At 48.7% G+C, this 18026-nt stretch overlaps 3 non-coding genes and 1 pseudogene across 3 annotated transcripts; 1 reads left to right on the top strand and 3 right to left on the bottom strand.

Annotated features, from left to right (window-relative positions):
* Nucleotides 1-2542: 2542 nt before the first annotated feature.
* LOC148664476 (5S ribosomal RNA) lies at nt 2543-2661 on the bottom strand (annotated as a pseudogene).
* Nucleotides 2662-10393: 7732 nt separating this feature from the next.
* trnah-gug (transfer RNA histidin (anticodon GUG)) lies at nt 10394-10465 on the bottom strand. The gene has a single exon. It is a non-coding gene; the product is annotated as a tRNA-His (tRNA).
* A 640-nt stretch (nt 10466-11105) lies between these two features.
* On the top strand, nt 11106-11178 carry trnav-cac (transfer RNA valine (anticodon CAC)). Its single transcript has one exon. It is a non-coding gene; the product is annotated as a tRNA-Val (tRNA).
* Nucleotides 11179-11794: 616 nt separating this feature from the next.
* trnad-guc (transfer RNA aspartic acid (anticodon GUC)) lies at nt 11795-11866 on the bottom strand. The gene has a single exon. It is a non-coding gene; the product is annotated as a tRNA-Asp (tRNA).
* Between the last annotated feature and the right edge of the window lie 6160 nt (nt 11867-18026).

Raw genomic sequence — 18026 nt, 5'->3', positions numbered from 1 at the left:
AGGTGTAGACCTAGAAAAGGCCTTTGACCGCCTAAACCGGCAGTACTTAACATCGGTACTTGAGCACATGAAGTTTGGCCCCATCATGAGAAAGTGGATTAACCTGCTGTACACAGGTAGCAACAGCAGAGTAATGGTTTATGGCAATAGATCAGGCCCCTTTGAAGTCTGTTCAGGGGTGAGGCAGGGCTGCCCATTACCCCCCTTGTTATTCGTTTTGGCTATGGAGCCCTTAGCCTGTGCCTTGCGCCAGGATCAGGCCATTAATGGGATACCAGTGCCTGGAAGTGGGGCAGGAGAGGTAAAGACATCTCTATACATGGATGATGTCACCCTGCTCCTCTCTGGCAATGCCTCAATTAGCAGAGCTCTGCAGTGCTGTGATCGTTTCTCTTTGGCTTCCTCTGCAAAAATTAACAAATCTAAGAGTGAGATTTTTTATCAGAACTGGAGGGAGCCAAAAGAAGGACATGATCTCAGGCTGCAAGAGAAGAGAATTAAGGTCCTGGGGGTGTATTTTGGAGAAGAGATGGGAACAGTAAATTGGCAGAACAAATTGCCAATCTTAAACAAAAAACTGATGCAATGGAAGGACCGAGACCTCACTAGACAGGGAAGGTGCTGGTCATCAAAGCTGAGCTCTTGCCTGTCTTGAATTTTCTGGCTTCTACCTTCCCAATCCCACACCGTGTTGCGGCGGTGCTGAGGAGATTGATGTTTCAATTTCTATGGGGTGGGAAGCAGGAAAGACTCAGAAAGGAAATACTGTACAGGCCGCTACCCTCAGGGGGGAAGTCTGTCCCAGATGTTGCTACGAAGCTGCTGTCCATTTTCCTGGCCTCTGTGCTGTGCGTACCTGGACTTATTTTTCCAGGCTCTGGGTAGGTAGGGAGGTGTTCAGAGTGTGGGCTGTCAGACCCAAGCTGGATGTCCCACTCTCTGACACATGCCCCGCAATTTATGGGACAGTTAAAAGTTTTCTAAGATCTCGCCCAATTGGCCATATTCCCCTCCGAGATGTCAGCGTCCAAAAACTGGAAGATTTCGTTACACCCCTGTGGGCATTTTAACATCAGCCCAAACAAGGAAGGTGTGGAAACACACATCCTCTAAGTTTCTGTGTAACATTCACAGAGATTTAGCCTGGAGTGTCGTCCACCAGTGCTTACAGGTACGAACTTTCTTGAACCGTAGGGGCCTCACCCCCAGCCCTCGCTGCGTTAGGGTGGGCTGCGGCGAGGAGGAGACTGTGACCCATCTCCTGTGGTCCTGCTTTTTGCTAAGGCCTTCTGGGCACAGTTTGAAGATTGGTTGCAAGCTCTCTCGCCCCAATTTACCCTGACCGCTGCTTTCGTCAAACACGTCAGGAGGAAGTTTGACAGGATCTGGGCCGTGGTGAACAGTGGGAAAGACGCCCTGTGGAGAGTGAGGAACATGGGGCTGTTCAAAGGCATCGAGGTCCCAGTCAAGGCAGCAGGTAGCCTGGCCCTGTTCATCACCCGAGAGAACTATTACCTCAGAGATCTGTGGAGAGAAGGGAGGGAGGAAGCAGAAAATCTGGGGGAAATAGAGAGCATAGGTCAATATCTCAAGAAACTGTGAAAAACATTATCATGTTTAAGTAAAGTGATTTGCACCAGCAAAAAATATATTGTTGCTATGTAACTGGTACCGTGTCAAAATGTAATGAGATGTGATCATATATACTGTTTTAAATATGTATATTAATGTAAAGCTTTCTAATTTGTGATGTCCTGTATTTTTTTGTGAAAAGAAAATAAAGTTCTTAAAAATCGAAATCGGTTCACCCAGAGCGAGACTCGGCCATTGCTGTGCTGACCCCTGCGAATTCCCCAAATGTGGGAATCTCGACTGCATAATTTCTGGTAGTGGGGGACTGCGTTCACGCTCTCCCCTGATGTGCTTGGTCCAATATCAGATACGGAAGAGTTACAACACCACGAGCTGCGATAGGATCCCAGTTCGAAAGGAGTCGATGCCACTGCTGGTTCCCGGTTTCTTTTAGTTAGAGGTCCGGAGAAGCATTTCAAGCTGGTTACACTACTCCTTCCGGACATTCATTCCCTTTTCAAAGTCAGTCGTTTTGCTGTAGTCTGCATTATTTAGGCTGATTATCGAGGTTAGCCTTTATTTGGTCATGGGGGCCTCGGTACTGTATGCTAATTCTCAAGGCAGTTTCACCCGTTTTCTGATTGCTAGGTTCTGTACCAGTGCAGACATGTCAAACAGTGAATGGCTGTACCTCTATTGGATCTGTGCTCAATGAATGAAATCAGTAATAAATGAATATATGTATAGTTATACGAAAAACAAGTGGTTTATCGACTCATCTTCATTTGCAGATTTAGAGGCAGCTTCGATATTCGTTTTACAAACGGGTTTTTTTTTATATGGGTCACACACATGCCATAGCAACAAAACACCTCTAGAGATGAGGCTATAGATCAACTTTCCATCCTCCAAATTTTCCTCCCAAAGTCTACAGCACCAAATGGCAACCTCTGCTGGCTGAGAGAGTAAGAGCTTGCAGCACCTGGTATTCCCAGGTGGTCTCTCACCCAAGTACTAACCAGGCCCAACCATGCTTAGCTTCCGACATCAGACAAGATCGGGCACATTAAGGGTGGTGTGGCCGCAATCGAAAGCCATGGCGCCTGACTCGCCTGACTGGGAGAGGAGGTCACACACTGTATTATTATTTTTGAGAGACAGGCTCACTGTCTGTTCCTCAGGCTGGGACAGGAGATCATAATCTGCTTTATTATTATTGAGAGACTGGCTCACTCCTGTCTGTTCCTCAGGTTGGGACAAGAGATCACACACTGTATTATTATTGAGAGACGGGCTCACTCCTGTCTGTTCCTCAGGCTGGGACAGTGGATCACATACTATATTATTATAACTGAGAGACAGGCTCAGTTTCTATTCCCCAGACTGGGACAGAAGATCACACACTGTATTATTATTGAGAGACAAGCTCACTGTCTGTTCCTCATGCTGGGACAGGAGATCACATAGTTTATTAATATTATTGTTGAGAGACATGCTCACTGTCTATTCCTCTGGCGGGGGCAGGAAATGACACACTGTATTATTAGTTTTGAGAGACAGGCTCAGTGTTCCCCAGGCTGGGACAGGAGATCACACACTGTATTATTATTATTATTATTATTATTATTATTATTGAGATACAGGCTCACTGTCTGTTCCTCTGGCTGGGACTTGAGATCACACACTGTTCTATTATTATTGAGAGACAGGATCACTGTCTGTTCCTCAGGCTGGGACAGGAAATGACACACTGTATTATTATTATTGAGAGACAGGCTCGCTGTCTGCTCCTCAGGCTGGGACAGGAGGTCACACACTGTATTATTATTATTGAGAGACAGGCTCGCTGTCTGCTCCTCAGGCTGGGACAGGAAGACACACACTGTATTATTATTATTGAGAGACAGGCTCACTGTCTTTTCCTCAGGCTGGGAAAGGAAGTCACACACTGTATTATTATTATTGAGAGACTGGCTCACTCCTGTCTGATCCTCAGGTTGGGACAGGAGATCACACATCGTATATGTTACGGATTCGGTAAGAGAAACCGAAACCAGTGAGAGAACCCACTTGCAGGAGCTGACAAAGCCAAGCCGTGATCCAAAGAAAGCCGTAGTCGAAGGAACGAGCCGAGAATCCAGGGGAAGCCAGAGATCCAAAAGGGAACGAGTTACCGAAGTCAAAGCGTGATCCGAAATCGTAGACAATAGAGCAATCCGATAGTCCAGGGGTAGCCAGAGATCCAAAACAGAGCGTGAGTAACGAAGCCAAGCCGTGATCCGAAAAGCTGTAGTCAAAAGGGGAAAAACCGTAAACGGAAAGCCAAGAAGAACACTAGGTAGAAGAAGGAGTAGGGCAACCAGGAAGCTCGAAAGGGAAACCAATACTGAGCAAGGAGGTAGGGAAAGACATGTGCTTAAGTAGGATGAGACGGGGGTGTGGTGGTGAATAGGAAAACTGATAGGAAAACTTATTATTATTAGGATTATTATTGAGAGACGGGCTGACTGTTCCTCAGGCTGGGACAGGAGATCACACAGTTTATTCATATTATTGTTGAGAGACATGCTCACTGTCTGTTCCTCTGGTTGGGGCAGGAAATGACACACTGTATTATTATTATTGAGAGACAGGCTCGCTGTCTGCTCCTCAGGCTGGGACAGGAGATCACACACTGTTGTAGTGTGCTCTCACGAGGCACCAGTTCTGTAGGGGTTTGGGCATTTACTGGGACAATTATTAATTGTGGCAGTAAATCACAAAATTGATTCTTTTAATGGTCTTAGAATCCAACCATGCGATATAACTCAAAAAACGCACACACAGGTACTAATACACGAGGATACATTTATCAATATATGGAATATGCATGTAAACTTAACAGATCTTATCGTAAAGGTTATCAGAATACAAAAGATATATATTCATTCAGTTACAGTTACACATATCAAGAGGACATACGTTCAGTATATCATTCATTTAGAATCGTAATTGAACTTGTTTAAAACTTCTACATTAGATACTCAAAACAAGAACATAACTCTTAGGAATTAAATTGATATCAACTGGTTGGGATAACAATTGAATTATCGAGCAGTAATGCAGTGAAGTGGAATACTCATCCAATCTCTGGGGATTTAGGTCTCTTGCGGGCTCAATGGCTCCGTGCATGGCTGTGCTGTGTGGCTTGAGACGTTGCGCTGCTGATGCTCTCTGAAGACCGGCTAGTTAGTTTTGGCTGAAACTAGCGAAGTTTGTGCACAGGAGAAAAGATGACTGTGGGTCCCAGCAAGTCAGGAAGAAGACCAGTTCGTTCCTGATGAAGCGATAGTTCTGAATAGTGATTCAGCTGTCCACAGTTCCGACCTGTTCACGAGGCTTGCTGCTGGTGCTAACCTCGGGTGGATCCTTTGGTTACTCTCTGGCTACCTCCGCTCTCGACACTTAGAACAAAGCAAAGTTCTGGCACTCGGACACACTGGCCGTTCCGTGGTTGTCCAGGCTGAGTCTCAGGATGGTCAGGAGGCGCGCTGCGAGAATGTTCTGCCCTTGGGAGCCTTTCTGCTCCTAGGCCGTCCCGCCCTGGAATTATCTCACAGCCCTGGAATTCTCCTTTGAATTCCCTTTAGAATAGTCTTGGAGCTTTGTGTTGCCTGTTTTTACCTGGAGGAACTTCAGCTCGTTTATTGGATGAAAGTTTCATGGGCATCAGAGACCCACGTGGGTTACTCTGCCCTACCAGTCCCTGATTGGTTGATCAAGGTGAGATATGAGTCACTTACTCCTGACACTTAGGAATGCAGTCCAGATGTCCATCTGGCACTCCCTAGACAGATAGGCGCCAATGGATGCCCATTGATCATGATAGCCAGGCTAAGCTAAATGCATTCCCATTTGGGAGCTGTCCCTTATCAAAAGAAAACATCTTTAAATCAGCCTGCCTGAATAGCTTCTCTGTGGCTGCACCACAGAGATGAAGAGAGAGATGGGGCCTCATTTGGGAAAGCACAGCAACACTTAATTCTGTCTTATTAACAAGCATTGCCGCTACAATTAGTAGGAAGAAAGATACAATGTTTTGAAAATGTAATATGTTTTAAAGGATTAAAGGGAAAAGAAATACTTTATATACGCAAACTAATTCAACTGAGCTCCTCTAAACAATATCGCCTGAAGAATTGCCAAAGCACAGTGTATCAATTTGGGTGACACTGGGGGAAAAGGATCACAACATTGAAAACCACAAGGCTTATTTTCAACAGCAAAATTTGTGCTTGAAAATATTTGACAAAAAAAGGAATATTACACGCACGGAAACCAATATTTACCACTAGGATAGAATGCAGCATAGAACAGTTGGATAGAAGGTTAGTGTAACTCTATAGTGCATCACAGAGGTCAGTCTCTTCCCCCTCATTATGCAGGCTGACTTCACTGTCCTCCAGCGATAGTCAGCTGTAATCACTGATGCAGACATGATGTTAATACTCTGACAGCATCTTGGCTGATTTGGTTAAAGTGTTTTCCTATTAAACAGGAGATTCTGCGTTCAAATCCCAGCAGTGTCTTTCTTCCTGTCTTGTCTTACAAAATGTATCACTATGGATGATTACATGCAGCTTGATTTTGTTTAATGCAAGTTTTCATTCCCTTTCTGATGGCTCTCTACAGTAATTTTTAAAAGTACTAATCGGGATGGATTACTGTACATATCCTCAGTAAAGGGGAATATATAAGTAGTGACTATCCAAATTGCATTTTTGTGTGAAACACATTTCAGAAAATCGAAAACCAATTTTCAAAACTCACAATAACAAGACAAAGGCAAAACATAAGTTCACTTGCACTTTATGCATATTTACCACAACCTTGCCTTCTGATCATAAAAAGTCTTAATTTTAATATAGCAGTTTTAAATGGGACATTCAGAACATGGCATATGAGAATATATGGTTAACCGAGGATGAGCAAAGGATGATCGCACTTTCTGCTTATTGCTATGAACCTACCCCTGGTTATAAAAATGTCTCAAAATTCTGACACTGAGGTGTGAGACACAATGTAACAGGCTCTCATAATCCCCAAATACAAGAAATTTTACTGTAGCGTTTTATAAATTTGACCCTGTGAACATTGCATGTCCCTCCTTCCTCATTACCAAAACATCTCAATGTCCCGGCACTATGTACATTTGTAATTACAACACTTCACTGTTTCATTTATGAGTTGTGACATTGTGAACATGGCATGTTAAAGTATATAGAAAATCTAGATCAGAATAGGCTAAATGCAATTCCTAGTGATTTATCATTTTCTTACTTTCTAAATGAAAACAATATTTTTTCAGTGATTATGACACTTCAGTATGACATAAAATATGCTTCAATGACAGAATAAATAATAATAATAAATAATCATGGAAAAAATACCCAAAGTGGACATTCATAGTTGTGATTATAGAATGTTAGATATCGGGTGGGTAGCTGTGTCAGCATGCGTAGGCTGCAAAGGAACAAGTAAAGGACTATTCCTGCTGAAAAGAGAAGAAAAGAATCACAATGTTTCGGCTGTGGAGCCTTCTTCAGGTGTGAGAAAGACAGGGCAGTAAGCAAAGATAATTTTCTTTTTATCTTTGCTGAATGCAGTTTATCAAAGACATTAAGGACATTAAGGAGTTTTTACGGCTAACAGCTCCACATCAACTTCCTTTCATAACTTTCATAACTAACCTCATCAGATCCTTCAACTCTTTTCTTGGGTGAATATGGTTTTCTGGGGAGTTGCGATGTTGGGCATACAGTAACTGGACATTTCCCGGTAATTCTGACACCTGTTAAGCACTCGCATTTCCTGCAAATATTAAAATGGTAAAGGTTTCGCTGAGAAATCCAATCGACCTTTGCGAAGACAATGTTTACATCGCAACAGAAACCTGTCCTTTGGTGGACTCAAACCACCGACTTTTCAGTTAACAACCGAATGCGCCACACAGACGGAATGGTGGGTTCGTGTCTCACATCACAACTTTCCGGTTAAAAAAAAATATTTTTTTGCCAGCTGGCAATATTTCTTCTGCACTGATAATCAAGAATTGAATTTAATTTCTCGCAAGCTGTGTGAATTTCTTGAAATACAAGTTTTCCAGAAAGGAAATGAATACATGCATTTAACGAAATCAAGCCCTTTGTGATAGTCCGAAATGGTAAGTTATGTACCACAAGATAGAAAAAAAAACATGACTGGGATTTTAAGCTACTGTACGTGACCTATGGTACCAGACCGGGGTAAAGTTAGCTTGAAGTTCGAAAACGATTTTGGCACGCCTGTAGCGTTTACACGAAACCTCTTAGAATCGCGAGAATACTTGCTTTGTGCATAAAATACATTGTGAATGCTTTCTCAGCCTTTACTTTTTCGTTTATATTACATTTTTTGGACCAAGCACGAATATTCTTTTGTCCATATCTTCGCAACGGAAGCACAGAACGCCTTCAAACCAAATGCATTTTAAAGACCACGACGTGGATATTTCCACAGCCTCTACATCAAAGTATCAGTGAGCTAATTATCTTTTTTTAAACCTCCGGTTTTTCATCGATGAGTAATTACGCACTAACTGGAACCCGGGGGACCGCTGTATACACAAGTTCACAACGCGAGAAATACTGTTCAATACGGCTTCATGCGAAAAACCCGTATATGACCATAGGAAGCATAACTGTGCAGTCTCCAATTACCCAGACTGTAAGCACGGGAATAAAGCTTTGTCTGAATTCTGAAACCCTTCCTTTACGTCCTGTTTTCATTCAGGTAAGAGTCAACTATATGCAAAATACTACTGACAGCAAGAAGATTAAAATATTCTTTACTCAGCAGCTTATTAAAAACAGCTCCCATGATGTTCAAACCGATTTTTTACACAGAACACCGACACAGCTTTGCGTTCTGAATCTCTTTTTCTCGTGTGTTTATTTAATGTGGCACAATGTACTGGGATAGGGGTATTCTGTTCACAAACCAATAGCATTTAAACCACAGCACCCACAATGCTGCAAGTAAGTGTTTTGCACACTAAGCAGAGAGCGATGTCTTCCTCGTTAGTATAGTGGCAAGTATCCCCACCTGTCACGCGGGAGACCAGGGTTCATCAGGACATGCATTGAAGTGAAAGCAGGATGCGCTGTGACATGCACTGTGCAGACCCGCCACACTAAGAGGTGAGTGGGTCTGTTCGATCACAGCGCTAGGCGAATCCCTAAACAGTGTGCGTGCAACAAACGAAACGGTCCTGTTTCCGCCCGGTTTCGATCCGGGGAAATCGGGCCCAGTAGTGGCGGGATCTGTACAGTGCATGTCGCAGCGCTTCAATGTGCTTCCTGATGTCCTACACCGAGTGCAGAAAAGACAGCATCCACAGCAACAACAGCTCAGGTCTCTGCACAGGAGCTAAGCTGCCCTCATCTCCTCTGCTCTGCGGCTCCTGCGGAGTGGAGTCCTGCCTGGAGCCGTGTTTGCAGGCTGTGGCTCCCCGCGCCCTGTCTGTGCGTCATGTCCAAGAGCTCCTGGGAGGAAGAGAGAGCCCTCCCACTCGGGGGCTTTTCCACGGTCTGTGTGAGGAGGGGCGGGTGTGTCCAGTAGCTTATCGAGCGGAAGCCTGGGGCGGCGGAGAGCTGTGATCGTGCAGACCTTGAGGTGTCACCTCTTTGTCTGCTTTCCCGCCCCCCCTCCGCCCAAGCTCTGCTCCAAAGTAGCCCGTCAACCCCTCACACCTGCACTTGTCACAACCTAAGGTGCGGTCATGAGACACCCATGGGGTGTCGTTCTGTTCTTGCTAATTGTTTCCTGCCCGTCGCAGGCAGGAGTCAATGTGAGGAAGATGCGCTGGACAGAGCTCAGAGGGCGCAGCTGGGTGGCTTTCCTACTGAGTGACGTTCCTGCAACACTCTCCCGCTACTCTTGGTGCGCTCATGCCACAACACAGGAAGGCTGGAGCAGGTGGCTGTGGGCTTTGCGCACCGCCGAAATAGCTCAGTTGGGAGAGCATTAGACTGAAGATCTAAAGATCCCGGGTTTCGGTATTTTGTTTCATCGCGCCCTTTGTTCCTCTCTCCAGCGCCCCCTGCCTAAAGTGACGCGTCCCTTTCTCAGCCCGAAACGCAAGCGAGACACCAGCAGCGGTCCCTTCAGGTTTCCGTAGTATAGCGGCTAACACGCGAAAGGTCCCCGGTTCGAGACCGGGTGGAAACAGCCTCGTTTTGCACGCTCCTGTACTTCACAGAGGTCTTGAGCGACCGCTCATTTGTTCCCAATGTATTTCCGGTGCCTTCGTGCACTCTTGTACCAAACGCACGTTCCTTCTGTACGCGGAGCCGATCATTTGCAATTGGGCTGTGCCGACAGACCAGGACGAGCTCTGTCGGCTCAAAAGCAGCGCAGGACCTGCAAGAACAACAGAAAGATTAGCATCCAGCGGGGGCCTCTTAGTGAGCCCAAGAGCTCATCAAGAATCGGCTCCAGCAACAGGGCTGGGCGCATTGTTCCATTCTCCGCCCACTGTCGGTGTAAACAAGTCCCTCCTGGTCTCTGCTTCAAATGCACTTTCCTGCGTTTGCTTTGGTGTAACTGGCTTCCCCTGCATGGGCGAATGTGAAGAAGATCCTTAGTAAGTCATTGAAGAAAACCGAGAAGAGGTTGGAGTGGCCTCTGTCGTTCATCAACGATCCAGTCAGGCAGTACTCCTCTGTAAAGCGCCGTTCGTTCACATCGATTGGCTTTTTTTTGCCTTCATTCGTGCGAGTAGTAAAAGCAGACGCCCCTATTCTGCCGTGACCCGGATTCGAACCAGGGTTGTTGCGGCCACAACACAAAGTACTGACCACTATACTATCACAGCGAGTTACCGAGACACACGCGGCAGGGCGGAAAGGGCTGTGCTCTCTTCGTGTGACATAATTCGGAAAAGTCCTGACAACTCTCTTGCGTGTTTTCTCATATTTATGTAGTTTGCTTGCATGATGCCGGGAACAGCATGGTTGTTCGCTGCCATATAGTCTAGCGGTTAGGGTTCCTGGTTTTCACCCAGGCGGTTCGACTCGGTTTTGCCTCCTGCTTTCCAAAAGATCAGCACCGTGTACGAAAGAGCCGCATTAAAACTACTCGAGCGTGCAAAACGTGCGAGAAGAGGGGGAGCTTGTTTCCAACCGAAACTTCTCGCGTGTGAGACGAGCTGATCATCGCTGTGGGAGGGTTACTCTGGTAGACAGGGCTGACCTTCGGCAATAGGATTTATAGTCTCCAAGATGATATTTGCACTTTCTGGAGAGGCGATTTTCTCCACTTCAGTAGCCCGATTTCGTCGATTGCGTGGAGAGGGCTGTAGAATGTGGCGCCGCCTTTCCTGCTCCGTCCATGACAGGCGTGCTGGTCTCTGGAGAGAGAGCACGGTCCATCAGCGCACTCCAATAAAGGCACTGGAAGCAGCTGAATCGCATTGGTGAAGCTCAGCGCTGGGCCGCTGGGCACGTCTTACCACCGTTTCCGTAGTGTAGTGGTTATCACGTTCGCCTCACACGCGAAAGGTCCCCGGTTCGAAACCGGGCGGAAACAGACATCTTTTGTCGCCAGGCACAAAAGGGGATTGGGGGTTCGCCTAGCGTTGTAATCGAACAGACCCACTCACCTCTTAGTGTGGCGGGATCTGCACAGTGCATGTCACAGCGCATCCTGCTTTCACTTCAATGCGCGTCCTGATGTACCCCAGTCTCCCGCGTGACAGGTGGGGACAGGTGACAGGTCCTATACTAACGAGGAAGACATCGCTCTCTCCGACCCCCGGCATCGTGTCCCGACCCACCGTGCTGGAAGCCGACGCGTGCTGTGATTCCTTTACGGAGCAGAAATGACAACCGAGGAGCCGAGAGATCATTTCAGCATTTCGCGTCTGAACGGAAAACATAAACGACCAACTCGGAATGACTTGCCTTTGACGCTTCTCAAAGCGTTCTTTGTGCATCGAACAGACCCACTCACCTCTTAGTGTGGCGGGATCTGCACAGTGCATGTCGCAGCGCTTCCTGCTTTCACTTCAATGTGCTTCCTGATGTCGAGTCGTGTGCCGTGCGGAGGCTCTGAAAGCGAGAGCAATGAAAAGGTGCACGACGCTGTGAAAGAAAACAGAGAAGTGAAAGGCAGTCATTTCTCTAAGGAGGTGAAAGAAAAGCTACTCCCCGTCGGGGAATCGAACCCCGGTCTCCCGCGTGACAGGCGGGGATACTTACCACTATACTAACGAGGAAGACATCGCTCTTTCCAACCCCCGGCATCGTGTCACGACCCAGCATGCTGGAAGCCGACGCGTGCTGTGATTCCTTTACGGAGCAGAAAAGACAACCGAGGAGCCGAGAGATCATTTCAGCATTTCGCGTCTGAACGGAAAACACAAACGACCAACTAGGAATGACTTGCCTTAGACGCTTTTCAAAGCGTTCTTTGTGCACGACGACTGCGCCGCCTAGCAGATACAAATGGGTTGTACAACTTTGAACTAGCAAATGGAAGAGGGCTAAGCCCCCTCTCTTTTAGCCCAGGTTCGATCTGTCTCCCAGAATCACCAGGGTGCACGCACACACACCCGTGCCGTTGAAGTGCTCTGCTTCATTTCTAAGGGCATCTCAACATTCACTCCTACCCCGAGTGCAGAAAAGACAGCGTCCGCAGCAACAACAGCTCAGGTCTCTGCACAGGAGCTAAGCTGCCCCCATCTCCTCTGCTTTGCGGCTCCTGCGGAGCGGAGTCCTGCCTGGAGCCGTGTTTGCAGGCGGCGGCTCCCCGCGCCCTGTCTGTGCGTCGTGTCCAAGAGCTCCTGGGAGGAAGAGAGAGCCCTCCCACTCGGGGGCTTTTCCACGGTCTGTGTGAGGAGGGGCGGGTGTGTCCAGTAGCTTATCAAGCGGAAGCCTGGGGCGGCGGAGAGCTGTGATCGTGCAGACCTTGAGGTGTCACCTCTTTGTCTGCTTTCCCGCCCCCCCTCCGCCCAAGCTCTGCTCCAAAGTAGCCCGGCAACCCCTCACACCTGCACGTGTCACAACCTAAGGTGCGGTCATGAGACACCCATGGGGTGTCGTTCTGTTCTTGCTAATTGTTTCCTGCCCGTCGCAGGCAGGAGTCCATGCGAGGAAGATGCGCTGGACAGAGCTCAGAGGGCGCAGCTGGGTGGCTTTCCTTCTGAGTGACATTCCTGCAACACTCTCCCGCTACTCTTGGTGCGCTCATGCCACAACACAGGAAGGCTGGAGCAGGTGGCTGTGTGCTCTTTGCACCGCCGAAATAGCTCAGTTGGGAGAGCGTTAGACTGAAGATCTAAAGATCCCGGGTTTCGGCATTTTGTTTCATCGCGCCCTTTGTTCCTCTCTCCAGCGCCCCCTTCCTAAAGTGACGCGTCCCTTTCTCAGCCCGAAACGCAAGCGAGACACCAGCAGCAGTCCCTGCAGGTTTCCGTAGTGTAGCGGCTATCACGTTCGCCTAACACGTGAGAGGTCCCCGGTTCGAGACCGGGCGGAAACAGCCTCGTGTTGCACGCTCCTGTACTTCACAGAGGTCTTGAGCAACCGGTCATTTGTTCCCAATGTATTTACGGTGCCTTCGTGCACTCTTGTACCAAACGCACGTTCCTTCTGTACGCGGAGCCGATCATTTGCAATTGGGCTGTGCCGGCAAACCAGGACGAGCTCTGTCGGCTCAAAAGCAGCGCAGGACCTGCAAGAACAACAGAAAGATTAGCATCCAGCGGGGGCCTTTTAGTGAGCCCAAGAGCTCATCAAGAATCGGCTCCAGCAACAGGGCTGGGCGCATTGTTCCATTCTCCGCCCACTGTCGGTGTAAACAAGTCCCTCCTGGTCTCTGCTTCAAATGCACTTTCCTGCGTTTGCTTTGGTGTAACTGGCTTCCCCTGCATGGGCGAATGTGAAGAAGATCCTTATTAAGTCATTGAAGAAAACCGAGAAGAGGTCGGAGTGGCCTCTGTCGTTCATCAACGATCCAGTCAGGCAGTACTCCTCTGTAAAGCGCCGTTCGTTCACATCGATTGGCTTTTTTTTTGCCTTCATTCGTGCAAGTAGTAAAAGCAGACACCCCTTTAGGGAGCCTGTCAGCACCCGGCGTTTTCCCCTTCTGTAAGCTCTCCATAGCCTCTCAGCTCTTCTACTGTCAAATCCCCCTCAAGTACTTCCCTATCTTCTTCACTCAAAACGTTTTCTAGCTTTGAGGTAAAAAAATGAATTTCTTCATCCTTTACCTCTGTAGAGCTGTACAGTCTTGAGTAGAAGTGTCACGCCCTCTGCAGCCAGAGGGCGGTCCTTCTATGTCCTATCCCTAGTTTCTGGTCTGCTGTCCTTCCTGTCCCTCTCTTTCCCTTGGCTAAATATTTCAGGGTCTTGCACTCTGTCCTCGCTCAGCACTGACGTTCGGATGTCCTGAGACCCGCCTAGCACCAGGGCGCCCCACGTCCGCTCCCTGAGGGCACAGGTTTCTATACGGCATTCCTGAACTCTTTGCACTAATGAGCCCGGGCCTTTTTCCCGTATCGCCGCTAAGCATATGGGTCTTTTTCCGCCCTCCTGCTCCCCACGGTTAGTCCCCTTGGACGTCCGTGACAAGAAGGCCTCGATGCAGGAGAGGATAGCACTCGGCTCTGTTCTCTCTCTTCCCTCCTCATCAACTACACTTTCCATGACAGAATTGGAGCCTACCACTTTCCTGAAAAAGAAGCAAGTACACTTCTCATTTTCTTCCAAGAACTGCACTCTGCTTCTTAACAGCACTCCTCGACTACTTTCTTCCGCTATGCTCCGGACATCCTTTTTTAAAAGGGTGATATCCTCGAGCACATCGAAGCCACTGTCTCGTGTAGAGACGCTGCAGCTGCCTCTGTTTCCTGGCTAGCACTCTTCTCCGTCTGGCAGCAGCCTTCCTTCCCTCAGCCATGAAAAAGGCCTTTGTCCTCACCTTCACCTCCTCCCACCACTCTCCTACTGACTCGTACAGACACTGCAAGGACAGCCACTGTGATAGTTTCTCCTTGTAGCGGGATACTACCCCCTCATTCTCTAGCAGCTTTGTGTTGAGTTTCCAGAGGCCTGGGCCAAAGACAGTCCCGCCCTGGAGTTCCACTCTACACCCTAAAGCCTGATGATCTGAGAAGAAGACAGGCTGAAGAGTGACCCCAACAACTTTCACTCTCTCTGAGACAAAGCAATAGTCAATTCTGGAGCTGCTATTCCTCCCTGACCATGTATATCCTGCTATTGTGGGATATATACATCTATATGTGTCTGAGAGTTTAAAGTCTTGAACTAAGTTTTGCAGGGCCAGTGAGCTGGAATCCAATTTTATCGGAGAGCTAGACTGCCTATCTGTGTGCTCTAAGATACAATTAAAATCCCCTCCCACTATCACGTCTGTGCTACATAACAATAGGGGAGAGAGTGCTTTGAGTAGCTCCACCCTTCCTCCAGCGTCAGTAGGACAATACACATTGATTAGACGCAGGTTAACGGTCCCCCATTCCACATCCACACAAAGCAACCTGCCATCTATGACCCTCTGAATACTTTTCAATTTGAATGCCCATCCTTTGAAAAGAATGGCCACGCCAGAGGTTCTGTTGTTATTGTCCCCTGACCAATCAGAAGGCCCTTTATCCCACCTATCTTCAAAGCTTTTATACCTCTCTTGATTTACTTCTTTTTCTTTTTCTTCTTACCAATTTCCTGCCAGCCATCCTCTGAATGAGCCTTCATCAGGGTGGCAGCAGTAATAGCGTTCACGGAGTCCATTTCAGGGAAGGGGGTAGAGGGAGGGGTGGAGGGGTTCCAGCTGTCCCCATCACCATGCTCTCCTTCCTCCTCGCTCGGGGAGAAAACAGAGTCATTTTTCCTTTTCCTCAAGTCCAGCTCCTGGGAGCACTGAGGGGAAAGGGGTGCAGCCGATGCACCAGTCTCCTCTTCGCCCTCACCCACCAGCTGCTGCAGATCCTCCGTGATGGACTGGCTGGACCCGCTCCACCGGGAGGCCCCACACTGGCCCTCGTTCTGAGGAGCAGGAGTGGGGGAGGGGTCCTCGCTGTTCTCGGGGGTTTTCAAACCCTCGTGCTTGTCTGGTGCAGTCTGCAGTTGTGGGGGCGTAGTGGATTTCTCTTCCACCGGCCCCGGAGCCACAGCAGGACTGATCCTGGCTGGAGGCTGAGAGTCTTTGTCCAACAAGGGTTCTTTGTTTGACTTGTTATTTGCTTTGGATTTTCAGGCCGGTTTGGCTGAAACAAGCACTGCCTCATCCTTTCTCATTTTGAGTTTATTGGCGTAGGCGTGAGGGCAGTTCTTAAAAACGTGTCCTTCCAAGCCACATAAATTGCAATTTGGCAGCATTGAACAGTCAGAGGCTAAATGTCCCTGTTTGCCACAGGTCATGCAGCATTTCACAGTGCAGGACGATGCCAGGTGTCCCACAGCACCACAGCGCTGACACACCTTTGGTTGTCCCACATAAAAAACATAGCCATTGCAGGCGCCCAGCCGGATTGTAGAGGGCAGGTGCCTTAAGCCTCCATTTACATTGTCCGGTAGCAAACGAACCTCGAATTTCCTTGCTCCTGTTTTTATACTGTCAACATCTCTAACCTCAGTTCCATGGTGGACAGTGCAGTACTGGTTAAGCCAGGTGTGAATGTCCTCCGTCTTTGCCAGATCCGAGAACATAACAACATGCACCGTTTTCCTCTCTCTCTGTGTCAGAGGCTGCAAGTTGATCTTCTCAAGGGCAGGAACTTTCCCTCTTTTTGCCTCAAACACATCCACACATCGTTCAAACAGAGAATAGGTAGCAAAAACAACCTCAAATGCTTTCTGACCTGGGAGAGCGAAGATGAAATCCAAGTGCCGAGGTTCAAAGCCAAGTTCCTTCTGCAACACTTTTCTGCTGAACTGCATGCGATCCATGAAGAGGTCATCCAAAAGCTCAAAACGCACAGCATTCTTGCGGGATCCAAAAGTTGCCATTTCGTAAACTGCAAAACAAACACTGCTTCCACAAAACAAGAAAACAATCCAACTACTCCACCTACAGGATGATCAAGGTATCTCCCCTGCCAGGTAAGTATAAGTTATATAAGGCCCTGCAAGCGGCCCACAGCCACAGCACAAAGCGCGCAGCCTAGGCCAGCTACTCGCCCCGCAAGCCACTGCCTCCTGCACACTCACACGCCACACTAACACTCAAAAGGGTGGGCAAAACGAGAAAACGAGCGCGCCGTTTCCTACACATCTGCAGTCGCCAATGCGCATTCGCAGCATGTCCCGGGATGCAATTTGGCCTCATTTGCATAACACCAGACCCACAAATCGCTACGCAAGCTTGCGTCGTGTGCCTGCCACACACCGAACAAACACCGGAGCCTTTTAAGCAATTTCCAAAAAATGGGCCTGCTCGCCTGCCCACAAGGCTCCGTCTCTTACCCGCTCTCCAGAGACTGCTGCCTTCTGTGCTGTTCTCTCGGCACCGCTGCAGCGCACACAACTCCTGCAGCGCGGGGAGAAAGTTTCCACGCTCCGCCGCAGGGAAGGCTCGCTCCGTGCGCACATGTCCTTTCAATGCCAGTTCAACAAGTGCTCCGCATTAGCAGCGTCGGGGCTCCGGCGTGTCGCACCTCACCTCACCTCGCACAGCCCCCTCCTTGAATGTCTGGCGCTGGGCATGCCCCGCTCTCCTCCACCTTATCTTATCGCGTGTGACCACCGACAATGGCCACAATGCCGGGGAATGGCACCTGTAAAGTGTTAATTGGGGCACAGGAACAGCCCGTCTCGTCTCGGGGGCCAGCTTCTAAGACAATACAGCAAACACAGCGGGGCGGGGGAAGTAGACGACACGACACATGCAGGTACATTCAGCTCCGGCGGGAACGAGTCATTTGTCGGTCTTTTCAAGTGCTGGGAGCCGAGTAATCCTTCGCTTGTATCGTTTCTCCCCGGTGACTAGATCTCACCCTGCGACTCTCGACTGGGCTCACCCACGGCAACCCAGCAGGTGTGAGCCTAGCCGGCACCCGGATGGGAGATTCCCCCCAGAAAAGCTCAGGTTGCTGCTGCTCCTACAAGAGGTGTGACTGGGACCAGTAGGGAGCACTCACCCTGCGGTCTGTGTGGCTTTCTTATGCCCCAGCATCCTGATGGCGACACTCTGCTGCACAAACAGGCGCCGTCCTTCGGGGGAGGCATAAAACCCAGGTCCCGACCCTCCTTGGCCATTAAGAAATACCAGGGCGTCTCTCAAAAAGAGACTCCGGGGGTGTCTCTCTGGTGTTAGTGTTCCCCTTTACCAATCAGTCGGGGTCTCCTCCTAATCCCCGTCTCATATGTAACAATCAATGACGAGGCCCCCCTGTCCCGCGATATTGTACTTGTCTC

This window comes from Lepisosteus platostomus, chromosome 5, assembly GCF_059453375.1.
Source record: "Lepisosteus platostomus isolate fLepPlt1 chromosome 5, fLepPlt1.hap1, whole genome shotgun sequence".
Lineage (NCBI taxonomy): Eukaryota > Metazoa > Chordata > Actinopteri > Semionotiformes > Lepisosteidae > Lepisosteus > Lepisosteus platostomus.
The sequence above is the reverse complement of the archived record's forward strand: the minus strand, read 5'-3'. Positions and strand labels throughout refer to the sequence as shown.